Here is a 25,934-nt window from a genome sequence, read left to right as displayed (position 1 = left end):
ATGGCGTTTTGCACCTGAACTAGAATGGCACCAATATCCTGGGAGGGAAATTTGTTACGTCTCTTCGCGGGGTTGGGGGGAGGGATTAAACTAATTTGTTGGGGGGATGGGAAAGCGAGATATCGTCCAGAAGCCAACGTTGAGAGTAGTGAAGTACTGAGTAGGGGATGAAGATCGCAGGACTGTACCAGCAGACAGAAAGGTGGGTTGAAGTGTGTCTACTTCAAGGCAAGCAGCACGCGGAATAAGGTAGATTAATCTGGAGCGTGGATTGGGACTTGGTGCTACGATGTTGTGGCCATTACGGAGACATGGTCAGAACAGGGACAGGAATGGTTGTTGGAGTTCCGGGGTATCGATATTTCATTAAGAGTAGAGAAGTTGGTAAATGAGATGGAGGAGTATTATTGTTAGTCAAGGGTAGTTTAATGGCTGGAGAAAGGCAGTTAGAAGGCGATCTGCCTACTGAGGTATTATTGGCTGAAGGTAGAAATAGGAAAGGAGCAGTCACTTTTTAGGAGTTTTCTTTCAATCCCCAAATAGTAGTAGAGATGTGGCGGAAGAAATTGCAACACAGATTACGGAAAGCTATGGAGGTCTCACGGTAGTTGTCATGGGCGACATTAATTATCCAAATGTTGATTGAAACGTCTATAAGTCGTTCACGTGGAATGGGGAAATGGGGAAGTTATTGTACAGTGTATGCAGAAGGGTTTCCTTACACCATATGTCCATAGGCCAAAAAGAAGCGGGGTGGGGGGGGAGGGGTCACGTTGGGTTTGATACTGGGTAATAACTGGGCCAAGTGTTTGATTTTTTTGTGGGAGAGCACATTGGAGATAGTGACCACAATTCGGCGTATTTCACTATTGCAATAGAGAGGGATAGGGCCATACGGCGGTGCAAGGTTCATCATTGGGGAGGGATAATTATGATGCGATTAGGCTAGAATTAGGGAGCATAAGGTGGGAAAAGAAACTGTCAGAGAAAGGTACAAATGAAAATTGGAGCTTGTTCAAGGAACACATGTTGCGTTTCCCTGATAGGTCTGTCCCTGTCAGGCAGGGAGGAAATGACGGTGTGAGGGAACCATGTTTCACAAAGGAGGTTGAATGTCTTGTCAAGACAAAAAAGGAAGCGTATGCAAGGATTAGATAACAATGTTCAGTTGGGTTGCTTGAGGGTTACAATGTAGCAAGGAATGAGCTAAAAAGGGGCTGAGGAGAGCAAGGAGGGGGCATGAGAAGTCCTTGACAGGTCGGGTCAAGGAAAAACAATAGGCTTTTTACTCTTATGTGAAAAATATAAGAATGTCCGGTTGAGGTTAGGGCCGGTCATGGAAAGTAGTGGGAACTTGTGCAATGAGTCAGAAGAAATAGGAGAGGCGTTGAATGAATACTTTTCTTCAGTGTTCACCAGAGAGAGGGGCAATGTTTTTGAGGATGAGAGTGTGATGCCGGCGCGTAGGCTGGAGCAGGTAGATGTTCTGAGGATGGATATATTAAGCAATTTTGAAAAACCTTCGGGTTGACTAGTCCCCTGGGCAAATGAAAAAATTAAAAAAATTAAAATCGCTTATTGTCACGAGTAGGCTTCAATGAAGTTACTGTGAAAAGCCCCTAGTCGCCACATTCCGGCGCCTGTCTGGGGAGGCTGGTACAGGTAGATGTTCTGAGGATGGATATATTAAGCAATTTTGAAAAACCTTCGGGTTGACAAGTCCCCTGGGCAAATGAAAAAATTAGAAAAATTAAAATCGCTTATTGTCACGAGTAGGCTTCAATGAAGTTACTGTGAAAAGCCCCTAGTCGCCACATTCCGGCGCCTGTCTGGGGAGGCTGGTACGGTAATCGAACCGTGCTGCTGGCCTGCTTGGTTTGCTTTAAAATCCAGCGATTTAGCTGAGTGAGCTAAACCGGCACAGTCAACTCGGATTCGTGAAGGGTATGTCTTCCCTCACAAATTTGATTGAATTCTTAGAGGAGGTAACTGAGTGTGTAGGTGAAGGTAGAGCAGTTGATGTCATATACAAGGATTTCAGTAAGGCGTTTGTTAAGGTTCCCCATGGTCGGCTATCAAAAAAGGATAGAGGAAAGAGGATATCCTATAGGACAGGGGGACATTTGGCCAATTGAATAAGTAACTTGCGATCACAGAGAAGACAGAGCGTGGTGGTGGATGGGAAATGTTCAGACTGGAGACAAGTTACCAGCGGTGTACTACAGCAGTCAGTATTGCTTTTTTGTGATTTTTATCAATGACTTGGAGGACGTGACTGAAAGGTAAGCCAGTAAATTTGCAGATGTCACGAAGATTGCTGGATTAGTGGATGAGGTGGAGGGCTGTTATAGGCTGAAAAGAAACATTGATCGGATGCAGAGCTTGTCCGAAAAATGGCATATATAGTTTGCCCCTGATAAGTGCGAGGTGATTCACTTTGGTTGGAAAAAAATGATTGTGGATTGCAGTGTCAACGGCAGGGTTCTGAAGAATGTGGAGGAAAAGAGAGATCTTGGGGTTCATTTCCGGAGATCTCTAAAGTTTACCACTCAAGTGGATCGCGCCGGGAAGAAGGTCTATAGTGTGTTAGCGTTTATCAACAGGGGGCTTGAGGTTAACAGCCATGGGGTTTGCTGCAATTGTACATGACCCTGGTGAGACCATATTTGGAGTATTGTGTGCAATTCTTGTCATCTCACTCTAGGAAGGATGTGGAAGCATTGGAAAGAGTGCAAAGGATATTTACCAGGTTGCCGCCTTGTTTGGAGGATAGGTCTTATGAGGAAAGGTTAAGCAGGCGACAGCTTTTCGCTTTGAGGCGGAGGAGGATGAGAGGCGACTTAATAGAGGTTTATGAGATGACGTGGGGGATAGATAGAGTGGATGTTCAGATACTGTTCTCTCGGTTGGATACAGCTGATACAGATGGGCATAGCTATGAGGTTCAGGGTGCGAGGTGCAGTACGGATGTTGGAGGTAGGTTCTTTACTCAGAGAGTGCTTCGGGTGTGTAATGCACTTCCTGCTGTGGTAGTGGAGTCGGACACTTTTGGAACGTTCAAGCGGTTATTGGATAGGCACATGGAGCACACCAGAATTACAGGGAGTGGGATGGCTTGATCATGGATTCGAACAATGCTCGGCACAACATAGAGGGCCGAAGGGCCTATTCTGTTCTGTATTGTTCTGTGTTCTATGTATAGGGCATGTCGTAGTATAATAAGAAGTGGTGTCTAGAAGTCTGTGTACATCACAGAGAATCTGGTTCTGGAGGTCTAAAAGCGCATTAAGATAGATAAATCTCCGTGAACTGAAGAAATGTATTCCAGAACGTTGTGGTAGCCGAGGTAGGGAATTGCCCCAGCCCCCCGCACCCCGATCCAGCTGAGACATTTGAAACATCGATTGCGACAAGAGAGGTGCCTGGAGATTGGAGGATATGAAATGTTGTGCCCTTGTTTGAGAAGGGCAATATGCATAAGCCTTGGAAATATAGATCGGTTAGCATTACGTCTGTAGTGGTGAAATTGTTAGAAGGTATTCTGAGGGACAGACAGTCAGGAACTACAGGCACTTAGACAGGCAAGGATTAATTGGGGAATGCCAGAATGTCTCTGGAAGGACAACGTCATGTCTCACCAATTTGTTTTAATTTTTTTGAAGGGGTAACCAAGAATGTAGATGAGGGCAGTGCAGTCGACGTTGTCGACATGGAATTAGTCAAGACCTTCGATAAGTTACCGAATGGAAGCTTGAAGCAAAAACGTTTAATCTCACGGACTCCACGGTGAGATAGCCAATTGGATACACAATTCGCTTTGCGACCGAAGCCAAAGCGTGATTGTGGAAAGTTGATTTCCAAACTGGAGGACTGTGACCAACGATGTGCCTCAGGGATTGGTGCTGCGTCCTCTGTTATTTGTTATATATGTTAATTATTTGGATTTGAATGGAGGAGGCTGGGTTAATAGGTTTGCAGATGACACCGTAATTGGTGGTATAGTAGATAGTATTTATATAGAAAGTTATATAAGATTGCAACAGAATATTGACCAAATGTGGAAGTGGGCTGATGAACGGCAAATGGAGTTTAGATAGAGATAAATAGAGAAATACAGCACAGAACAGGCCCTTCGGCCCACGATGTTGCGCCGAACTTTGTCCTAGGTTAATCATAGAATTTTGGACAATTTTCCATGGCCAATCCACCCAACCTGCACATCTTTGGACTGTGGGAGGAAACCGGAGTACCCGTAGGAAGCCCACGCAGTCACGGGGAGAATGTGCAGACTCCACACAGACAGCGACCCAAGTCGAAATCGAACTTGGGACCCTGGAGCTGTGAAGCAATTGTGCTATCCACAATGCTACCGTGCTGCCCTTAAGAAGTTAACCCACACTCCATTATTCTACCCTAATCCATGTACCTATCCAACAGCCGCTTGAAGGTCCCTAACTTTTCCGACTCAAATACTTCCACAGGCAGTGCATTCCATGCCCCCACTACTTTCTGGGTAAAGAACCTACCTCTGACATCCCCTCTATATATTCCACTATTTATCTTAAATTTATGTCCCCTTGTAATGGTGTGTTCCACCCACGGAAAAAGTCTCTGACTGTCTACTCTATCTATTCCCCTAATCATCTTATAAACCTCTATCAAGTCGCACCTCATCCTTCTCCGTTCTAATGAGAGTTTAAAGGTTTAATGTGGATAAATGTGACGTCATGCATTTTGGTAGATCAAATCGGGTCAGGACCTACCGAGTTAAGAGCAGGGTGTTGGAAATCTTTATAGAACAAAGAGATCTAGTGGTACAGGTTCATAGCTCCATGAGGATAGAGTCTCAGGTGGACAGTGTGGTGAAGAAGTCATTCAGCATGCTAGATTTTGTTGCTCGCAATATTGAATACAATAGTTGGGACGTCTTGCAGAAGTTGTACAAGACATTCGTCATACCACACAGGGAATACTGTGTTCCGTTCTGGTCACGTTATTCTAGGAAGTATATTGTTAAACTAGAAAGAGAGCAGAAGAGAATTACGAGGTTGCTACCAGGACTTAATGGTGTGAGCTATTTGAAAACGATGGATAGGCTGGGACTTTTTTCAATGCATCGTCGGAGGTTTATGTGTGAACTTATAGAGGTTTATAAAATAATGTTCGGCATAAATAAGGTAGAGAGTCATCATCTTTTCGAAGGTTAGATGGGTCTCGAACTAGATGGCGTAGGTTTAAGGTGAGAGGGGAGATATAGAAAAGAGATCAGAGACTAAATGTTTTCACACAGGGAGTATTGAGCATCTGGAATGAGCAGACAGAGGCAGTGGTAGGAGCGGTTACAGTTAGGCAGTTACATTGGCCGGGAGGATAGAGAGGCCAGCGGGACTAGCTTACTGATAGAAACTGGGCGGCATGGGCGAGCTACACCAAAGTGCCTGTTTCCATGCAGTAAACATCTCTGATTCTATGACAATTATCTATGATCAAGGAAGAAATAGCGAGGCACTGGATGGAAATTATCCCATTGGCCAGACGCAGCAGGGTTCATAAAGGGCAGGCCGTGCCTAACTAATTTAGTGGAATTTTTTGAGGACATTTCCAGAGCGGTAGATAATGGGGAGTCAATTGATGTTGTATATCTGGTTTTCCAGAAAGTCTTTGACAAGGTGCCACACAAAATGTTGCTGCATAAGAAAAAGATAAATAGCATTCAGGGTAAAGTAGTAGCATTGAGAGAGGATTGATTAATTAATAGAAAGAAAAGTGTGGGGATTAATGGCTGTTTTTCTGGTTGGAAATCCGTATCTAGTGGTCTCCCTCAGGGATCACTGTTGAGCGCACAATTGTTCACAATTTAGACAGATGATTTGGAGTTGAGGACCGAGGGCAATGTGTCCAAGTTTGCAGGCGACACGAAGGTGAGTGATTAAGCAAAACGTGCAGAGGACACCGGAAGTCTGCAGATAGTTTTGGATAGGTTAAGTGAATGGGCTAGGGTCTGGCACATGGAATACAATGTTGACAAATGTGACGTTATCAATTCTTGTAGGAATGACAGTAAAATAGATTATTATTTAAATGATAAAATATTAAAACATGCTGCTGTGCAGAGAGACCTGGGTGTACTCGTGCATGAGTCACAAAAAGTTGGTTTACAGGGGCAACTACGATTAAGGAGGCGAATGGAATTGTGTCCTTCATAGTTTGATGGACGCAGTTTAAGACTAGGGAAGTTATCCTGCAATTGTATAACGTGTTGGTAACGCCACACCTGGAGTATTGTTTTCAATTTTGGTCTCCTTACCTGAGAAAGGACGCACTGGCGCTGAAGGGTACCAGAGGAGACCCACTAGGTGGATCCCAGAGCTGAAGGGGTTCGATTACCAGGAGAGGTTGAGTAGACTGGGACTGTACTCGTTGAAATTTAGAAGGATGAGGAGGGATCTTATAGAAACATATAAAATTATAAAGTGAATAGATAGTATCGATGCGGGAAGTTTGTTTCCACTGGTTGTTTCCAAGCAGAACTTGGGGGCATAGCCTCAATATAAGGGGAAATAGATTTAGGACTGAGTTTAGGAGAACCTGTTCACCCAAACGGTTGCCAATCTATAGAATTCCTTGTCCAGTGAAGCAGTTGAGCCTCGTTCATTAATTGTTTTTAAGATAATGATAGACAGTATTTGAAGAATAAAAGGATGAAGGGTTATGGTTTTCAGGCCTGAACGTGGAGTTGAGTCCACAAAAGGTCAACCATGACCTCATGGAATGGCGGAGCAGGCTCCAGGGGCCATATGGCGTAGTCCTGCTCCTGGTTCTTATGTTCTTATGACTCTAAATAGTACATGGACAAATAGTGTTTGGTAACAGCGCGGAGCAAGGGTCATACAAAGCAAATACATGAGCAGCAGCATCATGGGGCATCGTGAATATTCATCTTACAAGGCACTTATCAGTCCGAGAGAGTGCAGTTGAGGAGACTAACAGCTGTGGGGAAGAAGCTGCTCCTACGTCTTCATTCTTCTGTGTCTTTTGCCTGATAGAAAGGTCTGGATGAAATGAAACAAAGAAGATCGCTTATTGTCACGAGTAGGCTTCAACGAAGTTACTGTGAAAAGCCCCTAGTTGCCACATTCCGGCGCCTGTACGGGGAGACTGAACCGTGCTGCTGGCCTGCTTGGTCTGCTTTAAAAGCCAGCGATTTAGCCTGGTGTGCTAAACCACAGTAGTGGCTTGGTGGGATGCGTCTCTGACAATTCTCTCTGCGTCCCAGAGGCAGTGAAAGGTGTAGACAGCATCAATGGGAAGGTTTCAAACTCGTGTGATGCATTGGGCTGAGCTTAGCAAACTCTGCAGTTTCTTGAGATCTTGGGCCGAGCAGTCGCCACACCAAGCTGTGATGCAGCCGGATCGGTTGTTCTCCATGGCACAACTGTAGACGCTTGGGGAGCCGATGCGGACATGAGGATATTATTTAGCTTGCATATGAAGTAGTTATGTTGTTGGCTTTATTGACTGTTGGTATGAGCGTGAGTGGAGTAGGGCTGTCTGTTGGTGACGGTCAATCGAAGGAACTTAAATATATCGCCCATTTCCACTTCAGAGTCGTTGCTGTAGGTGATGGTGTGTGTCGTGCTTTTATAGGAAGACGGATGAAAGAAGAGAGCAGTGATTAGTTTAAAGGGTTATGGTGAGACATCTTGTGAGATGGGCAAAATGCATGGAGGTGATTTCGTGTTTTCGTGCAGGTGTGTATGCCTTCAGCTGTCTGCCGTCACGTCTTCCTGTACAACTAACCGCACTGGGACAGACAGAAAAAATGTTTCAATGTTTCCTCATTACAACAAGGCACTTACGACACTAGCCCAGCAGTAGACCATGCACTTATGCAGCACAGAACAGTGGACTGCATTGTTTATAAGCGCAGAAGGAGGCTGCAGCTACTTTGCATTGCGATGATTTTAACAACCGTGTCTCGAACCGTAGAAACGTAGAATCGTCTTTTCCCTCAGATAATTAAATATGTTGCTCGAACTTTGCAAGAAGTTGGTCTCGTCCTTTCGCTTGTGTTGATATGATGAGAGAAATTGAATACAAGTGTTCCAAGATAAATGGCGAATAGCAAGGACAGAATCACTCATTTACGAAGGCAAATGGTGTCCAGATATTGGGTTGATTTTAGAATGAACTCAATGACCACATGATGGATTTAACTCCTGATCTTCGCAGATCTGCGCATAGTACGCAACCTGAGCAGAGAGTTTATTGAGGGAAAAATATATAGAGCTATTCAATTTTAGTGTCCTGCATCCACAGTCTCCCGAGAGTTAAAACGAAGACTCTTCGATTAAACACATTACTTTATTCAAAAACTATGGCATGGACCTTTGACATTCTAAGTAGCGGAGCAGAAAACCAGCTACAAGAATGGTCAGCAGTTATGCCTTAAGATTCGGTTACAAAACAATAGCATATGCTAATCATTTGTTCATAGTTGCCTACGTCCAAAGCATGATTTTCGATAAAGGTTGCATCATGCATAGTATATGAGATAATTTAACCAAACACATTAACGATCTTAATGCTGAATGAAACATAATTTAATGCATGTATGATGTATTGCAATTGGTTATATTAGTGTTCCGCTATCTGGGTGCAGCAATTAAATCTTCACCCGTTTGCTACCAGCATACCTATTGGTGCCAAAACAAAGTTACATTGTCACAATTTGTAAATTAGACCTTGATTGTTATATATGCAGTTTCACTGCCAGGAACATGGACACACATTCCTTGTATTATTTGGTACACCAGACAACTCTATCGGTTGAAATTGATGGGCTGCCCTGTCGCACGCTGATTTGCACAGTTACTTCACAGCGCCAGAGTTTCAGATTAGAATCCCAGCATGTCTCACTGTCTGTGCGGTGCCAGCGTTTTCCCAGTGTTTGACTGGATTTCCTCCGGGTGGTCTGCTTTCCAACCACGTGTCCCCAGAGCGTACTGTTAGGTATTTTGGATATTACCAATTCTACCTCAGTGCACATGAACAGAAGCCGGAGTGTTGTGACAATGGGATTTTCACAGTGGCATCATCGGTATGTTAAAGTCAACCGACTAGTGACAATAATAAAGATTGTTGTAAATGGAATTCAACGTCTGCAGGTAAACGGTGGAACTGTCTGTGTTGAAACGGTTGCAGTAAACTATCTAATCATTAAGCATGCCCAAATTGGCCTCATCACGTTTATTAACATTCAGCGACGTTGGAGCTCGGGAAAGATAATTCATTTGAATAATCATTGGCGACAGAGAGAATGAGGATTGGTTCAATTACAGGACCGGACCAATAGGTAAACGTCGTTTACGTGACTTGATCTTGTGGAGCCGAAGAAACCTTACCAAACCTGGGATTAATGAGGCAGAGGAAATCTCTATGGGATTTTTAAATTCGTTTCCGGATGTTGCCCATTCTTTGCTGCCCTGAAGAAGGTGAGTTGCCTTCTTGAACTAACACACCAATGTCCTTGTAAAACAAATTTTGAGTACCAATTATATTTTTCCCAATTAAGGGACAAATTTCGCGTGGCCAATCGACATAACCTGCACATATTTGGGTGGTTGGGGTGTGACCCTTGCAGACATGGGGGGGGGGGAATGTGCTAACTCCACAAACAGATTGACCCATCGGATTCGAACCAATGTCCTAAGTGCCGCAGTCCTATTACTAACCACAGTGCCACGTGCCAGGTGTAGCTGTACCCACTGTGCTGTTAGAGAAGGAGTTCAAACATGTTAGCCCATCGACAGCGCAGGAACGTCGACTCTCACGTCAGGTTGGTGGGCGACTTCAATGGGAACCTCAAGGTGGTGCGGTTATCAGGTATGTACTCCTCTTGTTCTTCTAGATGGTATTGTTGTGGGTTTGAAAGTTGAGTTCCTCCAGTGTATCCTGCTGACGGTAAACATGGATGCCACTGTTCGACCGTGGTGGATGGTGTGAATGTATGTGGCAGGGGACAATTAAGCGGGTGCTTTGTCCAAGATAGTGTCCAGTTTGTGAGTACTGTTGGAGCTTCGCTCATCCAGGAAAGTTCCAATTAGTCCATTAGAGTGCTGTATTGTGCTTTGTCGATGCTGCGCAGGCTCTGGAGGGTCTGGAATTGAGTTCCTTGCCGTATAGAGTTCCATCCCTTCGTTTGACGTGCCGTGATAGCCAGAGTATTGATGTGGGTAGTCCACAAAAATCTGCCTCCCATCCAGTGACCCAGTCTACATTTCCCGCTGCCTAGGGAAAGGGGTCAGCGTAATCAGAGACCCCTCCCACCCGGCTTACTGTCTCTTCCAACTTCTTGTATCGGGCAGGAGACGCAAAAGTTTGATAGCACGCACGGACAGACTCAAAATGTTTTTTCCCGTTGTTACCAGACTCCAAACCGACCGTCCTATGGACTGGCCTGATTAATACTTCAGCCATTTATGCTTCATCCGATGCCGGTGTTCTGCAATTACATTGTGTGACTTGTGATGCCCGATAATGTATTTTATTTTCTTTTATTTACGTTCCTGTACAAAATGATCTGTTGAGCTTCTCGCAGAAAAATAGCTTTCACTGTACCTCGGTACATGTGATAAGAAAAAAAATCCAATCCAAATCCAATTTAATCAATGCTAACCCCCAGCATGTTGACAGTGGGGGGTTGAGCGGTGGTAATGCCAAATATTCGATCCTCTCGTGCAGGAGATAGTGATTGCTTGGAACTTGTGTGGCGGAAATGTAACTTGCTTCTACTCATCCAAACCTGGATATTATCCAGGTCTTGTTGAATTTGGACACCGACTGATTTATTATATGAGGAGTCGAGCATAGTTCTCAACATTGTGCAGTCATCCACCAAATCCTCACTTCTGATCAAATGATGGAAGGGAGACAATTGATGAAGTAGGTCAAGATTGGTGGACTTGGGACACTACCCTGAGAAACTCCTGCTGAGATAATTGCCGTACAACCACCTCAAGCATCTTCATTTGTGCCAAGTACGACTCCAACCAATAGAGAGTTTTGCCCTTGATTCCAGTAGGCTCCAATTTAGCCAGATCTCCTTGATGGCATACCCGGTCAAATGCCGCATTGATATCAAGGGACGTTTCTCTCCCGTCACCCCTGGCATTCAACTTTTTTTTCCATATTTGAACCTGGGGCGGAATGAGCTTATGAAATGGGTAACCCTGGTGGAACCCAAAGAGAGAGTCCGTGACCAGGTTATTCCTGAGTAAGTGCCACTTGATACCGCTGTTTATGACTCTTCACATTACTTACCTGATGCTGGAGAGAAAATCGATAGGGATGCAATTGGCTGGGTTTGATATGTCCTGTTTCATGTGTACAGAACACAACTGAGAGATATTTCGACATTGCTGAGTGTATGCCTCTGCACTGGAAAAGCTTGGATACGGGTACGCCCAGTTCTGGACGACAAGCTTTCGGTACTCTTGACGGGATGTTGCAAGGACCCATTGCCTTTGGAGTATCCAGTGCCTTCAGCCGTTTCTTGATATCACGTGCAGTAAACGGTATTGGCGGAATACTGACATCTGCGATGCTGAGGACCTAGAAAGCAGCCTGACATGGATCACCCAGTCGACACTTCTGGCTGACGATTGTTACGAATGTGTCAGCCTTGTCTATGCACATATGTGCTGGTCTCCTCCATCTGTAAGATAGGGATGTCTGTGGAGTTTACTCTTCCATGGGGTTGTTTAATTGATAACCACCATTCGCGACTGGATGAGACAGGAGTACATATCTTAGATCTGATGCGTGTGTTGTGCAATCGCTTAGCCCTCTCTAATAATTACTGCTTCACCTGTTTGGCACACAAATAGTGCTGTGTTGTCACTTCACCAGGTTGACACCGAACTTTTAGGCATGCCTTATGTTGCTCCGAGCATCGTCTGGTGCACTCGTCATTGAGCCAGGCGTGATCCCCTCGCTTGGTGGTAATAGTAGAGTGGAATATTTCGGGCTATGAGGTTGCACATCATGGTGGAATACAATTATTATACTGCTGATGACCCGCAGCGTCGATTGGATACCAAGTATTGAGTTAATGGATGTACTGAAAGTCTATCCAATTAAGCTCGGTAGTATTGCCAGAAAACACGATGAAAGGTCTACACAATATGATGAGGCGACTTTGTCTCACAAGAACTGTACGGTGATCACTTAGATAGAACAGTACAGCACAGAACAGGCCCTTCGGCCCTCGATGTTGTGCCGAGCCACGATCACCCAACTCAAACCCACGTATCCACTCTATACCCGTAACCCAACAACCCCCCCCCCCCTTAACCTTACATTTTTTAGGACACTACGGGCAATTTAGCATGGCCAATCCATCTAACCCAAACATCTTTAGACTTCTGCCGATACTATCATAGACATATGCACCTTCAGCAACTAGATTGGTCAGGTTGAGGTTTTCGCTCTTGTTGGTTCGCTCGTCACAAGCTGCAGTCCCAGTATACGAGCTGTGGCCTTTAGAACCCGACCAACACTGTTTGTTTTGTTACCAACGAGCCAATTTTTGTTGGGTCATTGAAGTTCCCCACCCAGAGCACATCATGCACCCTTGCAAACCTCAGTGCTTCCTCCAAGTGGTTTTCAGCAGGGAGGAGGACTGATGCTTCTGCTGATGATACCCCAAGTATGGTTTGCAGCAGGGGATTTCCTTGTCCATATTTAATCAGAAAGCATCAGAATTCATGTGTTCCAGATTCGATGTTTGAGAAGTCCCTTGAAAACTCCCTGCATACTGTACACCACTCTGCCGCCATCTCTGCTTGGTATGTCCTGCTGGTGAGACAGATCATACGAATGAATGGTGAGAACGGTGTCTGGGATATTTTCTGTATGATATAATTCAGTGACTATGATTGTCGGCTGTTGCTTACGTACTGTCTGCCATTGTCGTCTCCGTTGCTGTTTCGATGCCAGGCGGTTCGTCCGCTTTTGCTACTTTTTTGTGCTTTCGCAGCATTGAATAAAACTGAGTGTCTTGCCAGGCCATTTCAGAGGGCATTGAAGAGTCAACCACATTTCCGTCGGTCTATAGTCACATGATGGCACATTAAGACCACACCAAGTAAGGATGGAACATTTCCTTTCATGAAAGGACATTTGTGAACCAGATGGGTTTTTCGACAAGTAACAATGCTTTAATGATCATTATTAGACTTTTCAGTCCACATTTTTAACTCTGTTCAAATCTAATCACCTGTCATGATGGGATTCGAAACAGGATGCCCATATCATTATTTTGGGTCTGCGCGTCACTGGTCAGCTACGTGCAAGGCATCGCCATGCGAACGTTCGAGGCGTCCATATTCGGCTGATTCTTCACAGTGCCTCATTCCATTGTAGATCAAAAATGTAGATGTTTTTGATTAATGCATATTGATCAGAGCACTTGGCGCGACTCTTCAGAAACTGACGTAGCTAGTTATATATATGGGAACACCAAGGCACCAAAAGGACAAGGGCTGACAAGTGGCAAGCAATATTCGAGCCATACCAGTGCGGAACAATATCAATCTGCAAGGGGAGATAATCTACACCGTGGTATTCACTTTAAATTCATGAATTTCCTTTTCGTGAAAGGAAATATCACCGGGGTTACGGTGATATCCACGCACTCCAGTTTGGCTCTGCCTTCCTAATGTCACAGTTAATGAAAAGATGTCATGCTGTCTTTCATAGTTTCGACACATCCGGATTCAAGTCTATTTGCCTGTGTTTCAGGCATGGCTACAATTCGTTTGGTAACTCGGTGTCACTAACCGAAACAAACTGACAGCCTGAGAACGCATTGTTGCTCAGCAATTGTCCTCTTTGGAGGCCTTCTGTTACCTCAATGATGACCGATAAATAACCAATAGGAGGTATTTGACCGTGTTATATCTGACGACCAGTCTTTGTTCAGGGCATACCGGGGCAATTTTCCCTACTACCTGATAAATGAGTGTTTTTCATATTTACCGGAAAAAGCTGGCTTGGGTGAGTGGCCAGCGAAAGACATGCCATGTTGCTATCCTCATAAAAATCAGGTTGATGTCCAAAGAGAGAACGCTTGTGCTGCTCTCCTTTTAGCAGAAGTGTCAGTCCGTGCATGTTGCAGGGAGGTTGTGGGAAGAGAATGCGATCAATTGCATGCATTACCACGGCCTATCATTTGACTAAAATGAAATTATGTTGATTAAACGAGGTGGCAGCGAGTGGTAAACTCACTATATCAGTATTCGACAGGAGGCCAAATCTAGATTTAGATTGAATATATTGTCTCATGTACCAAGGGACTGCGAAAAATGCTTTTAAGCGTACAATCATCGCAGATCGTTCCAAGAAAGAAAAAACGGTCGTACGATAAATACACAATGTAAAACATGGACATAGATATCAGGTGACGAATGCGGAGCATTGTGCTGACAAGCGTAGAGACGATCCTTTGGGTGCTCTGTTCACTCCAAAGAGCGTCATTCAGGAGTCCAGTAATAATGGGTAAGATTCTGTTTTTGAAGCTGTTCCTGCTTTTATATCTTCTGGTCGATGGAATAAGTTGGAAGAGAGAATAGTCCACGTGCGAGAGGTCTTTGCATAGACCCCCTTCACATAGATATCATCAATGCATGGAAGACGTTTTCGGATGATGGACTGGCCTGCGTTCACATCTCCCTTTAGTTTCGTACGGTCTTGAGACGAGCCGTTACCATCCCAGTCCATGATGCAGGATGATAGGATGCGTTCTCGGGTGCAGCTGTAAACATTTGTCTGAGTCAATGTGAACATGCTGTTTTGGAAGGGTGGGAGGCAGACAACCAGAAAATTATTGACTGCTTAGTCTGGCTTCGGTCATTGTTAAGTCCATGGAGTCCATTATTGAAGAGGAGATTGCGGAGTGCTTGGAAATGCATCAACAAATAGGACTCAGTCAGCGTGGCTTCTTCAACGAGAAGTCATGTGTGACAAATATGTTAGAGTTATTTGAGGAGGTAACAATGAAGTTAGACCAAGTAGAACCAGTGGGTGTGATATTATTTAGATTTGCAGATGCCTTTGTCATGGTGCTGCATAAGAGACTGTTAAATAAGTTAAAGCTTGTGGTGTTCAGCGTAAGACACGACATGGAAAGAGACGTATGTATATATTTTTGATTAATAAGGAGACCCGAGTTTATGGGGAAAATTCAGGAGAATGGGGTTGTCAAAATGGCGGAACAGACTCGATGGGAAGAGTGGCCTGCTGCGTGCTCCACGACATCGCACAGCAGAGTGGTGATGTGCTCAAGGAGGAGGAGGAATGGGAGGTCTCACCTAACGAGGAGAATGCGTCAGAGAGGGAGGACGAGTAGCAAACGTTACCCAGGCAGCAAGGGAATCCACAGAATATGTGTGACATGACAAATGACCCAATTGATTTCTGATCGGCTCCAGGTTCCCTGCATGTGAGCTGGCCATTCCATCACATGGTCGCGTTGAATCCCTGAGGTGCCGGTGGTGGGGACAGTCGGGTAGTGGGAGGGAGAGGTTGGAGAGCCCTGACCACCCACAATATCCGACCATTCTCCCCACCTCTGGCCAGCCCATATCAGCCAAACACTCACATCAATCTCACAGAGCACCGGGGCAGGTAGTAATAGTTTGAACATGTGTTAAAGTAAACAACATATATTAAGATTTCTACCCTTGCAGCTTAAACTAAACTATGCCCTCCAACCATGCCACCGTACTTGATGTCTAACGTTCTGAGATCAATGGCCCTAACGCTACTTCATAATTGTATCCCAGATTGTACAGCCGGAGTTGATGGCAGCAGCTATGATTCCTGCCCTGCGACTAGGGTCTTCCTGGGCGGCCCTCTTCTGTGGCGCTCGGTTATGAATGGGCCAGTCTGCTGGCCCGGTGCCCCAGCTGTTCGGTCCGCTGCCTACCAGATGCACAAGGGGCAAGGGGCAGAGGAGTTCATGGTGTTGTGGGAATCTAAGATCTCCCCTGAGGGATTCAACGAAACGGGCCCCATTGTCTCCTCCTCCCTCCGGGTGCACGATGCCCCCCTCCGGTCTACTCCTCGGGAGGGGTATCCCAGCGGAGCTACTCCCTCATACACCCCAGCCAATTGGCGCTGCCAATACAGGAAGTCCACTCTGGTCTCGGCCATGGAGCACAGGGAGAGGAAATGCCTGCACACAATGTCCCCGGCCCTGGATATGCTGATCCATAGTAGAGGCATCGCCCTCAATGCCTCTACCGCGAATGCCAACTATGCTGTGTTGGTCTGCAACATCTCCTGATCCTGCACGCAGCTGATGGTGCTGGATGCTCGCTGACAATTCCCATGCAGTCACTTCCTCTGAGACGTCATCCCCGCAATCGATGAGACTACGTTTCCAGGAGCTTGGAACCGTTCCAGACGTGAGCTAGTCTTTGGCGGCGGCCGGACATCCGACTGTCCGCCCTCTCGGACGTTCCAACTCCACCTGCCGTACGGGATCAGCTGTGTGGTGCACAACAGACTGTGTGCCAGGAGCATCTTCATCAAAGTGTCCAACAAAGGGGAATACATCTGTGATGGTGGACAGTGCCGGGGATAGCTGTGATGCGAATCAAGTATATCCTCAGACTCGAAGTCCGGTATGTCTTCCGCCCCATGTTTAGGGAAGGGCTGGCATGCGAGCTGCTCTCAGCATCGGTGCTAAGCTCCCAGTGGCGCTCCGGCTGTGGCACTGTTGTGGGGCGGGGCCGCAATATGGGCCCGTACTATCTCCAGCAGGATTTGCAAAACACAAGACAAGACTCATGATTAGATTGCGGACCAGAAGGGAGTGCAAGTAGTGGGGATGAGGCTGGTGTGAGTCTGAGGGTATGGCTGAGGGTTAGGGTAGTGTGGGTATTTAGGATGTTGCGGGGTGTGGGTGGTGGGGCGGTGACTGTGTTGTGGGGCTGCTGGCGGTGTTTATGGATGGCTTGGTGTTGAGGGAGATATTGGGGTGAGAGTTGTGGGGAGCGGATGTTGTGGTGGGGGGTGTTGACACGCGTGTCATGGAGATCAGCAACTCCACAGTTTCTCACTTACACACCTGCGGCCGAACTCCACCACAGCGACCTCCACTCCCCCTGATCCTCTTGAGAATGCTGTGTGTAGCCGAAGAACTGTGAACAAGGAGCGGTTAAATGTAGTGATTCTAACCCTCCATTGTCTCCCCCCCCAAAAAAAAAAACTCGGTCAAAGAGAAATTACGCGTTCGGTGGATACGCAAGGTAAGATATTTATTCATACATATTCCTTAAGGGCAGAGGTAGTAGTTTGGGCAATGATAAACTTCTCCTCCCAGATTACCGCCGCTGATTACTATGTCTTCGGGAAGTGTCCACGCCTGCATCTCCTCACAGACCACATAACTCGGTTGGAGCAGTATCTTAAAGCATTCCGGACATCCAAGGGGCAGAGAGTATGCTGGTCACAATAATCTAAAGTGTGGTCACACCACAGATTCTTCCAAGCGAGTGACAGTTGTAGGAGACTCGATAGTCAGGGGCACAGTGACGGCTCTCTAGGATGGTGTGTTGCCTCCACGATGCCATGATCAGCAAGGTGCCCAAGGGCTAAAGAGAATCCGTAGCAGGAAGAGAAAAAGGTAAAATTAATTGTCCATATGTATGACGTAAGTACAGGAGCGAAGAGCTCCAGAAAAGACAGTTCAAGGAGTTCTTATAAAACATACTGTGCAGCAGGAGGCTATGGAGTCTGCATCGACCTATATTAGCTCTCACTTGCACCCTATCCCCATAACCAAATAAAACTTCCGAACCATTTTGAACACTAAGGGCAATTTAGCATGGCCAATCCACCGATCCTGCACGTCTTTGGACTTCGGGAGGAAACCGCAGCAACCGGATGTCTCCCATGCAGGCACAAGGAAAACGTGCAGACTCCGCACAGACAGTTAGCAAGCGGGGAATCATACCTGGGACCCTGGAGCTGTGAAGCCACAGTGCTATCCACTTATGCTAACGTGCTGCCCAATTACTTGGGGAACTACAAAACAAGACAACTAGGATCGTATGTTCAGGATTACGCCACAAGCCACTGCATTGTGAGGCTTGGAACAGAGGGGCAGCACATGTAACACGTGACAAAAGAGCTTGGGCTGGTGGCAGGGCTTTAGATATATTGATCTCTTGGATATCTTCTGGAGACTGGGGGATCTGGATAAGAAACACCTGGAAGGGGATCAATATTCCCGCACCAGCCTTCCTTAAGAGGCGCCGGAATGTGTCGACTCGGGGTTTTCACAGTAACTTCATTTGAAGCCTACTTGTGGCAATAAGACATTTCCATTTCAATATTCTGGGTGGCAGTTTTGCTTGTGCTTTTCGGGAGGGTTTAAACTAGTGTGGTGGTGGAACATAGAACATAGAACAGTACAGCACAGAACAGGCCCTTCGGCCCTCAATGTTGTGCCGAGCCATGATCACCCTACTCAAACCCACGTATCCACCCTATACCCGTAACCCAACAACCCCCCCCCACCTTACTTTTATTAGGACACTATGGGCAATTTAGCATGGCCAATCCACCTAACCCGCACATCTTTGGACTGTGGGAGGAAACCGGAGCACCCGGAGGAAACCCACGCACACAGGGGGAGGACGTGCAGACTCCACACAGACAGTGACCCAGCCGGGAATCGAACCTGGGACCCTGGAGCTGTGAAGCATTTATGCTAACCACCATGCTACCCTGCTGCCCCTGGAAAGGGAACTTTAACACCAGGCTGGAAAGTTTAGTTACTGGGGGAAACATGGGACTGTGATAAACATAGCGAAGAGGGCGAGCAGACAGCGGGACTGTGGGTCTGGAGTGCGGTTGCTTCCATGTCTGGATTACTGTACGGAGCTATCATGTAATTGTAATTACGAATATAGGGTTAAAGGCACGACAGGAGTGGAACTTTAACATCCCAGGATATATTTGCTGTACACGGGACAGATTGGGAACAGAAAAATGCAGTGAAGTTGCATTGCTGATTAAGAAGCAGATCACAGCTCTATTGGGGGAGGGCACACTTTAGGGACCTTATAATGAGGTATTATGTTTGCAGATGAGCAATGAGAATGATTAAATCACAATGTTAGGTGTGTACTATTAACCTCGCAACAGCCAGTAGATGACAGAGATGCAGTTGTGCAGTCAGATTCTGAAAAGGTGTGAAAAAGGGTAGTTGTGATGGGTGACTTTACCTTCAACCCCGCCCCCCCCCCCTCTCCTTGACGTGGAGAGGAAGTTTTTTTTGGTGCGGTATGTTGACAATCCAGCCAGGGAGAGGCTCATACTGGAATTGGTATTGTGGAGTCAGCTGGGCCAGATGGCTGATGGTTCAGTGGGCGAGCATTTTGTGCTTGGCGACCATAAATCCGCAAGATTTCGGGTAGTCATTGAGACGTAAAAGGTGACCTGCGGGTATGGGTGCTTAATTGGGCGAGGGGCAATTGCATCCAAATTAGAAGGAATATGGGAAATGTGGATTGGGACGGCCATTTGAAGGCAAATCCACGTCTGACATGTGGACGCTTTTACATCTAGTTGGCTGAACTGCAGACGAGGTGTCAACAGCGAAAATGAAGAATAGAAATGGCAGAATTCCGGAACCATGAATGACGGCGAAGATGATAAGCTTAGGCACAAGGGACAAAGAAGCATACCAGGTCTAGGCATCCATAAATTGACGAAGCTCTTGAGGAGTACACTGAAACTAGGAGGTACTTTAACCGGGAATTAGGAGTGCTAAAATGGTCCAGGAAATGTCTTTAGAAAACATGGTTAACGAGAAAACCAAGACTCTTCATGCTTATATTCGGAGCAAGAGGGCAGCGTGTGAAATAGTGGGTCCACTCAAGGATAATTGACGGAAGCTATCCGTGGAAACACAGAAAGTGGGTGAAATCCTTAATGAGTATTTTGTATCTGTATTCACCAGGGAGAATGACATGGCAGATGTTGAGTTCAGGGATAGGTGTGTGAACGCTTTTGAGATCATCAATATGTCAAAAGAGGAAGTGTTGAGTATCCTCAATTGCATTAAGGTAGACACTTCTTGGGCCGATAGTATCTGTTCCAGATTACTGCGGGAGACAAAGAGAGGAATTGCTGGGGCCGAAGCAGATATCTTCACATGCTCTATGTGCACAGGCGCGGGTCCAAAATACTCGAGAATGCGCAGTGTAATTCCCTTGTTCAAGAAAGGAAGCAGGGATTATCAGCAAATTATAGACGGATAACCCGAACAGTAGAGGTGGACAATATTTTGCAAATTATATTGAGGGGTAGGATATGTGCAAATTTGGAGAAAAATGGACCAGTGAGTGAATTGCAGGATAGTGTTATCCGGGACGGTCATGCTTCGCCAACCTAACTGAGGTTTTCGAAGAGATGACAAAGAACGTTGACGATGGAAGGGCTGTGGATGTCGTTCATATGGACTTTAGTTCGCGTGGCATTCTAGTACAAAAACTAGTGCGGGGACCTCTGTTGTTTGTAGTACAGATGAATGATCTGGTAGAAACTGTTCGCGTTCTGATTAGTAAGTATGCAGATGACTCCAGATTTACGGAGTTGCTGACAGTGCCGATGGCCGTTAAAGGATAAAACAGGATATCGATAGTTTGGAAACTTGGGCATTGAAATTTAAGACGCAGTTTAACATTGACAAATGCGAGGCGATGCAATTGGCGGATCAAATCACGGTATGAATTATAATGTGAATGGCAGAACCATGAGGAATATTAACAAACAGGGTGCTCCACATTTCCCTGAAACTGGCAACACAAGTGTCCAAGGTGATTAAAAAGGCATTTGGTAGGCTTTCATTCATCTGCTGGGGCACTGAGTACAAGAGTTGGGCGATCATTTTGCAGATATATAAGACCTTGCCCAGGCCGTATTTGGAATACTGCCTGACATTCTCGTCACCGTGTTATCAGAAGCACGTGGAAGCTTTGTAGAAAGTGCAACGAATGTTCTCCAGGATGTTGCCTTGTCTCGCGTGTTTTGGTTATGAGGAGAAATTGAATAAACGACGATTGTTTTCACGGGGAAGACGGAGGCTGAGATGGGACATCATAGAGGTCGACCAAATTATGACAGGTAAAGGCTTTCACCAAGGTAATTTCATGCTCTCCCATATTGGCTTCTTTTTCAGATGCTATCATTTTATTGTATTCATTCTTATTTTCTAAACAGTGTTGTCTCCCTGTAAGTTTCTTCTGCCGTAAAACTAATTATGTTTGTCATGTGCGAAACTCATAATATTGCCCTGATAAAGAAATCGTAAACGGAATAACTCGTGTATGGGTTAAAGTCAAGCAATAATACACCGTGCTCCTGTTGCAGATCTTGGGATGGGTCACATTCTTAAATAAACAATTCTGAATCCGATCCTGATCGCTGTCGGTTCGACTGTGACAGCAGTAACATCACTTAATGTTGATCTTGATGTAATTGTACGTTCACCAAGATATACACAAATTGTGCAGTGAACATTTAAACTTTTGTTATCATTCCTCACAGAATTGAAAATAATTAAAGATGGTAAGAGAGGGATATCATCCATGATGCTTTCCACTTCTGGTTGCGGGTCAATGTGGCACTTATGGAGTTCGGCAACATTATTTTTAGCAATTGCAATTTACACATGATGCAGTGACCACAACTGACAACAGGCCTTGCTTGTTCGTGGAGCATGGGTCGAAGGGCATCACCGGTCTGGATCCCTAATTATGTCGACGTTAGCCGTGCATTTAATCTTTCTCAATGCCTCTGGTTAACTATTCTTCGGTTGTCAAGGTACCATAAAATTGATCTTACACGCATTAGCGCATATTGAATGCTTCTGGGCGTCGGGTAATTTCCGATGTGAAATTTAGTTTTCCGGTAAGCTGCTGTGCAACTGATGTGGAAGGACATCGACTATACCGTCAGTGAAGCTCAGAGTACACACGAAATACGGTTTCCAAATGTTCAGTTTCAATGGATTTGCATGCCGGTTCGATATATCATACCTTCAACAAAATGCGTGATTGGACTAACGTTGCATATGTTCTTGTCGCAGGGGTATTGAGGCATGAATTTGAACATGAATGCATTCTGTAATCCAATCGTGTGGTGTCAGAATTACTGTCTGGGCCACCATTTATTGCCTATGTCTGGTTGTGCTTAAATTGACTTCGTCCATTTCAGACAGCATTAACGAAACTGCCACGTTGCTGCAGGTCTGGAATGACATGAAGTTCAGCTCAGATGAGAGCAGCTGCATTCCCTCCATAAGTTAAACTTTCTTTTTGCGAAACTGGACAATGGCTTGTGGTCATCATTTGAATTCTACTTCAAGATATCTGTACATAAATTAAATTACTCATATTGAAATAGCATTTAACAATCCCTTCCACAACTCGACAACAATTAATTAATTGCCGAACCACTCCCTCGTCTTTCAGAAGCTTATTGGCGTTAATTCCTTAAAGTTAAATATAATCGAACGTTAGCTTTTATGAAAACCCTCTTCATTCCCTCCTAAACTAAATGTTACCTTCTGGCGGCTTGGAAAATCCTTTTTATCTCCCCGCAATTTCAGGCACAGGGTGTAGCAACGGACCTCCAACCCAACAGCATCCTTGTTACCAGTATGACAAAGGCTAAGTCATCTGCTATTGCCTCTGTCTCTAGATCTGGCAAGCCTGTCACCCCGATTACGGCTCCCAGCCCACTGGTTTCTCGGGCCAACAGAAGACTGCCGACATGGTGCTTACGAATGTGTTACAGAATTTCCTCATTTTGAGGCACGACCAAAATATGGATCCATGATTTTCCGGCCCCTCCTGCATCTTTCAAAGGATTCCTCAACAGCTTCAAACATGTGGCTTATTTTCGACCACGTAAAATGTCTCCTGTGAACTGTCTCCAATTGTCCGAGTGCCAACCTCGCTAACGAGGTCGGTGCATTTATCTTCCATACGATGTTGCACCAAATCCTTTCTTACAATTTATTTCTAAGTTCTACTTGCATTTTTCCTTACCCCCATCGAGACATTCTGACCCTGATTCCATTGTTTTTCGCTGAAGAACAGGGGTAAATCTTCCATTTGCCCACAAAACCATCAACGCCTCCATCATCAAAGAGGAAGGTGGGGTAACATCGGGAACATAATGGGAGATCTCCTTCACGAAAGCCTGTAGCTATGTATATGAAAAAAGGTGCCCTCCTTGAGGTATCATCTTTTTCCCTCAATTCTTCAATTATTGGAAAACGACATTCAAGAAAAAAGTATATCAACGTGATAAAACCATTTTCCTCGCAGTCCTGATATGTTGCCAATATTTCGCATTTTGCAAACATTTCAGTAGGATAAACATATTTTAACGCACATCAGGAATGGCAGAAAATACGTTGGCGCTTGAACTGGGACTCGGAATATATCCGATGCTGCTGGGACGTGCTTAGCTGTTACTTCTGACTGAGGCAACGGCAGAACGAACCAATAGCTGTGCTACATATGTTTAGATGTTTCTGACCATAGTATGCTGTCGATGAGACGACTTCATCACAAATACTATCGAATATGGGATCGTAACTGCGTTGCTCTTGATACTCATTAATTTAATTTGACCTTCCATCGACCTGGCAATGAGCAAGGATGGTGAGGAACGAATATGCCTGACATGCTAATCTTACATTGTGCCATAATATCGTAGAATCATACATCACAGAAAAGGCCCATCATTATCCACCATTGTAAGATTTTAGCCTTGTATTCGATGGGGTTACAAGTTGTCATCGATTCATTTTGTTCGGTTTCCCGCCTCTGCCAACATTTCAGCTGCTAAATTCGATATTCCCACCACAAGCCAAGCCGAACAAGCTTTTCTTTATTGCTGTCAAGCTCCGACCCAGGTAATATCCGAGTGTATCACTTCTCCATCTTTTATAGCGCAATCACACCCCTCATATTGTATGGCGACAAGTACTGTGCACCATAAACTAGCTATGAGCGAACGAGCGTTGTATACAGCTCGAACATATCCTCTCTGCTCTGATATACTATGCGACGATGAATAATCGCAAGAACCCTGTCCGCATTTGTAGCCACTTCTTATACACTCCCTGCTGAATTCCTGGATCTTTAACCGTACACGTGAAGTTCGCACTTGTCTGTAATCTGTTTCCTAATAATACAAGTAGACTTACATTAATACTCCTTTAAAGTTATTGCAAAAATCCCCTAGTCGCCAACCTCTGATGCCTGTTCGGTAACACTGACGGAAATTCAGAATGCCAAAATTACATTATGGCACCTATTTCGTGAACATAGAACATAGAACACTACAGCGCAGTACGGGCCCTTCGGCCCTCGATGTTGCGCCGACCTGTGAAACCATCTGAAGCCTATCTGACCTACACTATTCCATTTTCATCCATATGTCTATCCAGTGATCACTTAAATGCCCTTAAAGTTGGCGAGTCTACTACTGTTGCAGGCAGGGCGTTCCACACCCCTACTACTCTCTGAGTAAAGAAACTGCCTCTGATATCTGTCCTATATCTATCACCCCTCAATTTAAAGCTATGTCCCCTCGTGTTGGTCATCACCATCCGAGGAAAAAGACTCTCACTGTCCACCCTATCTAACCCTCTGACTATCTTATATGCCTCTATTAAGTCACCTCTCAGCCTTCTCCTCACTAACGAAAACAACCTCAATTCCCTGAGCATTTCCTCGTAAGAGCTTCCCTCCATACTAGGCAACATCCTAGTAAATCTCCTCTGAATCCTTTCCAAAGCTTCCACATCCTTCCTATAATGTGGTGACCAGAACTGCACGCAGAACTCCAGGTGCGGCCGCACCAGAGTTATGTACAGCTGCAGCATGACCCCGTGGTTCCGAAACTCAATCCCCCTACTTATAAAAGCTAGCACACCATATGCCTTCTTAACAGCCCTATTAAACTGGGTGGTAACTTTCTGGGATTTATGTGCCTGGATGCCGAGATCTCTCTGTTCATCTACACTACCAAGAATCTTGCCATTAGCCCAGTACTCTGCATTCCTGTTACTCCTTCCAAAGTGAACCACCTCACACTTTTCCGCATTAAACTCCATCTGCCACCTCTCAGCCCAGCTCTGCAGTTTATCTATGTCCCTCTGTATCCTATAACATCCTTCAGCACAATCCACAACTCCACCGACCTTGGTGTCATCTGCAAATTTACTAACCCATCCTTCTACACCCTCTTCCAGGTCATTTATAAAAATGACAAACAGCAGTGGCCCCAAAACAGATCCTTGCGGTACACCACTAGTAACTGAACTCCAGGATGAACTTTTTCCATCAACCACCACCATCTGTCTTCTTTCAGCTAGCCAATTACTGATCCAAACCGCTAAATCACCTTCAATTCCATACTTCCTTATTTTCTGCAATAGCCTACCGTGGGGAACCTTATCAAACGCCTTAATGAAATCCGTATGCACCACATCAACAGCTTTACCCTGATCCACCTGTTTGGTCACCTTCACAAAAAACTCAATAATGTTTGTGAGGCATGACCTACCCTTCACAAAACCGTGTTGACTATCGCTAATCAACTTGTTCTTTTCAAGATGATTATAAACCCTATCTCTTATAACCTTTTCCAACATTTTACCCACAACCGAAGTAAGGCTCACAGGTCTATAATTACCAGGGTTGTCTCTACTCCCCGTCTTGAACAAGGGGACAACATTTGCTATCCTCCAGTCTTCCGGCACTATTCCTGTCGACAAAGACGACATAAAGATCAAGGACAAAGGCTCTGCAATCTCCTCCCTGGCTTCCCAGAGAATC

Source organism: Scyliorhinus canicula, chromosome 12 (genome assembly GCF_902713615.1).
Source record: "Scyliorhinus canicula chromosome 12, sScyCan1.1, whole genome shotgun sequence".
Lineage (NCBI taxonomy): Eukaryota > Metazoa > Chordata > Chondrichthyes > Carcharhiniformes > Scyliorhinidae > Scyliorhinus > Scyliorhinus canicula.
Note: the sequence above shows the minus strand (reverse complement) of the source record.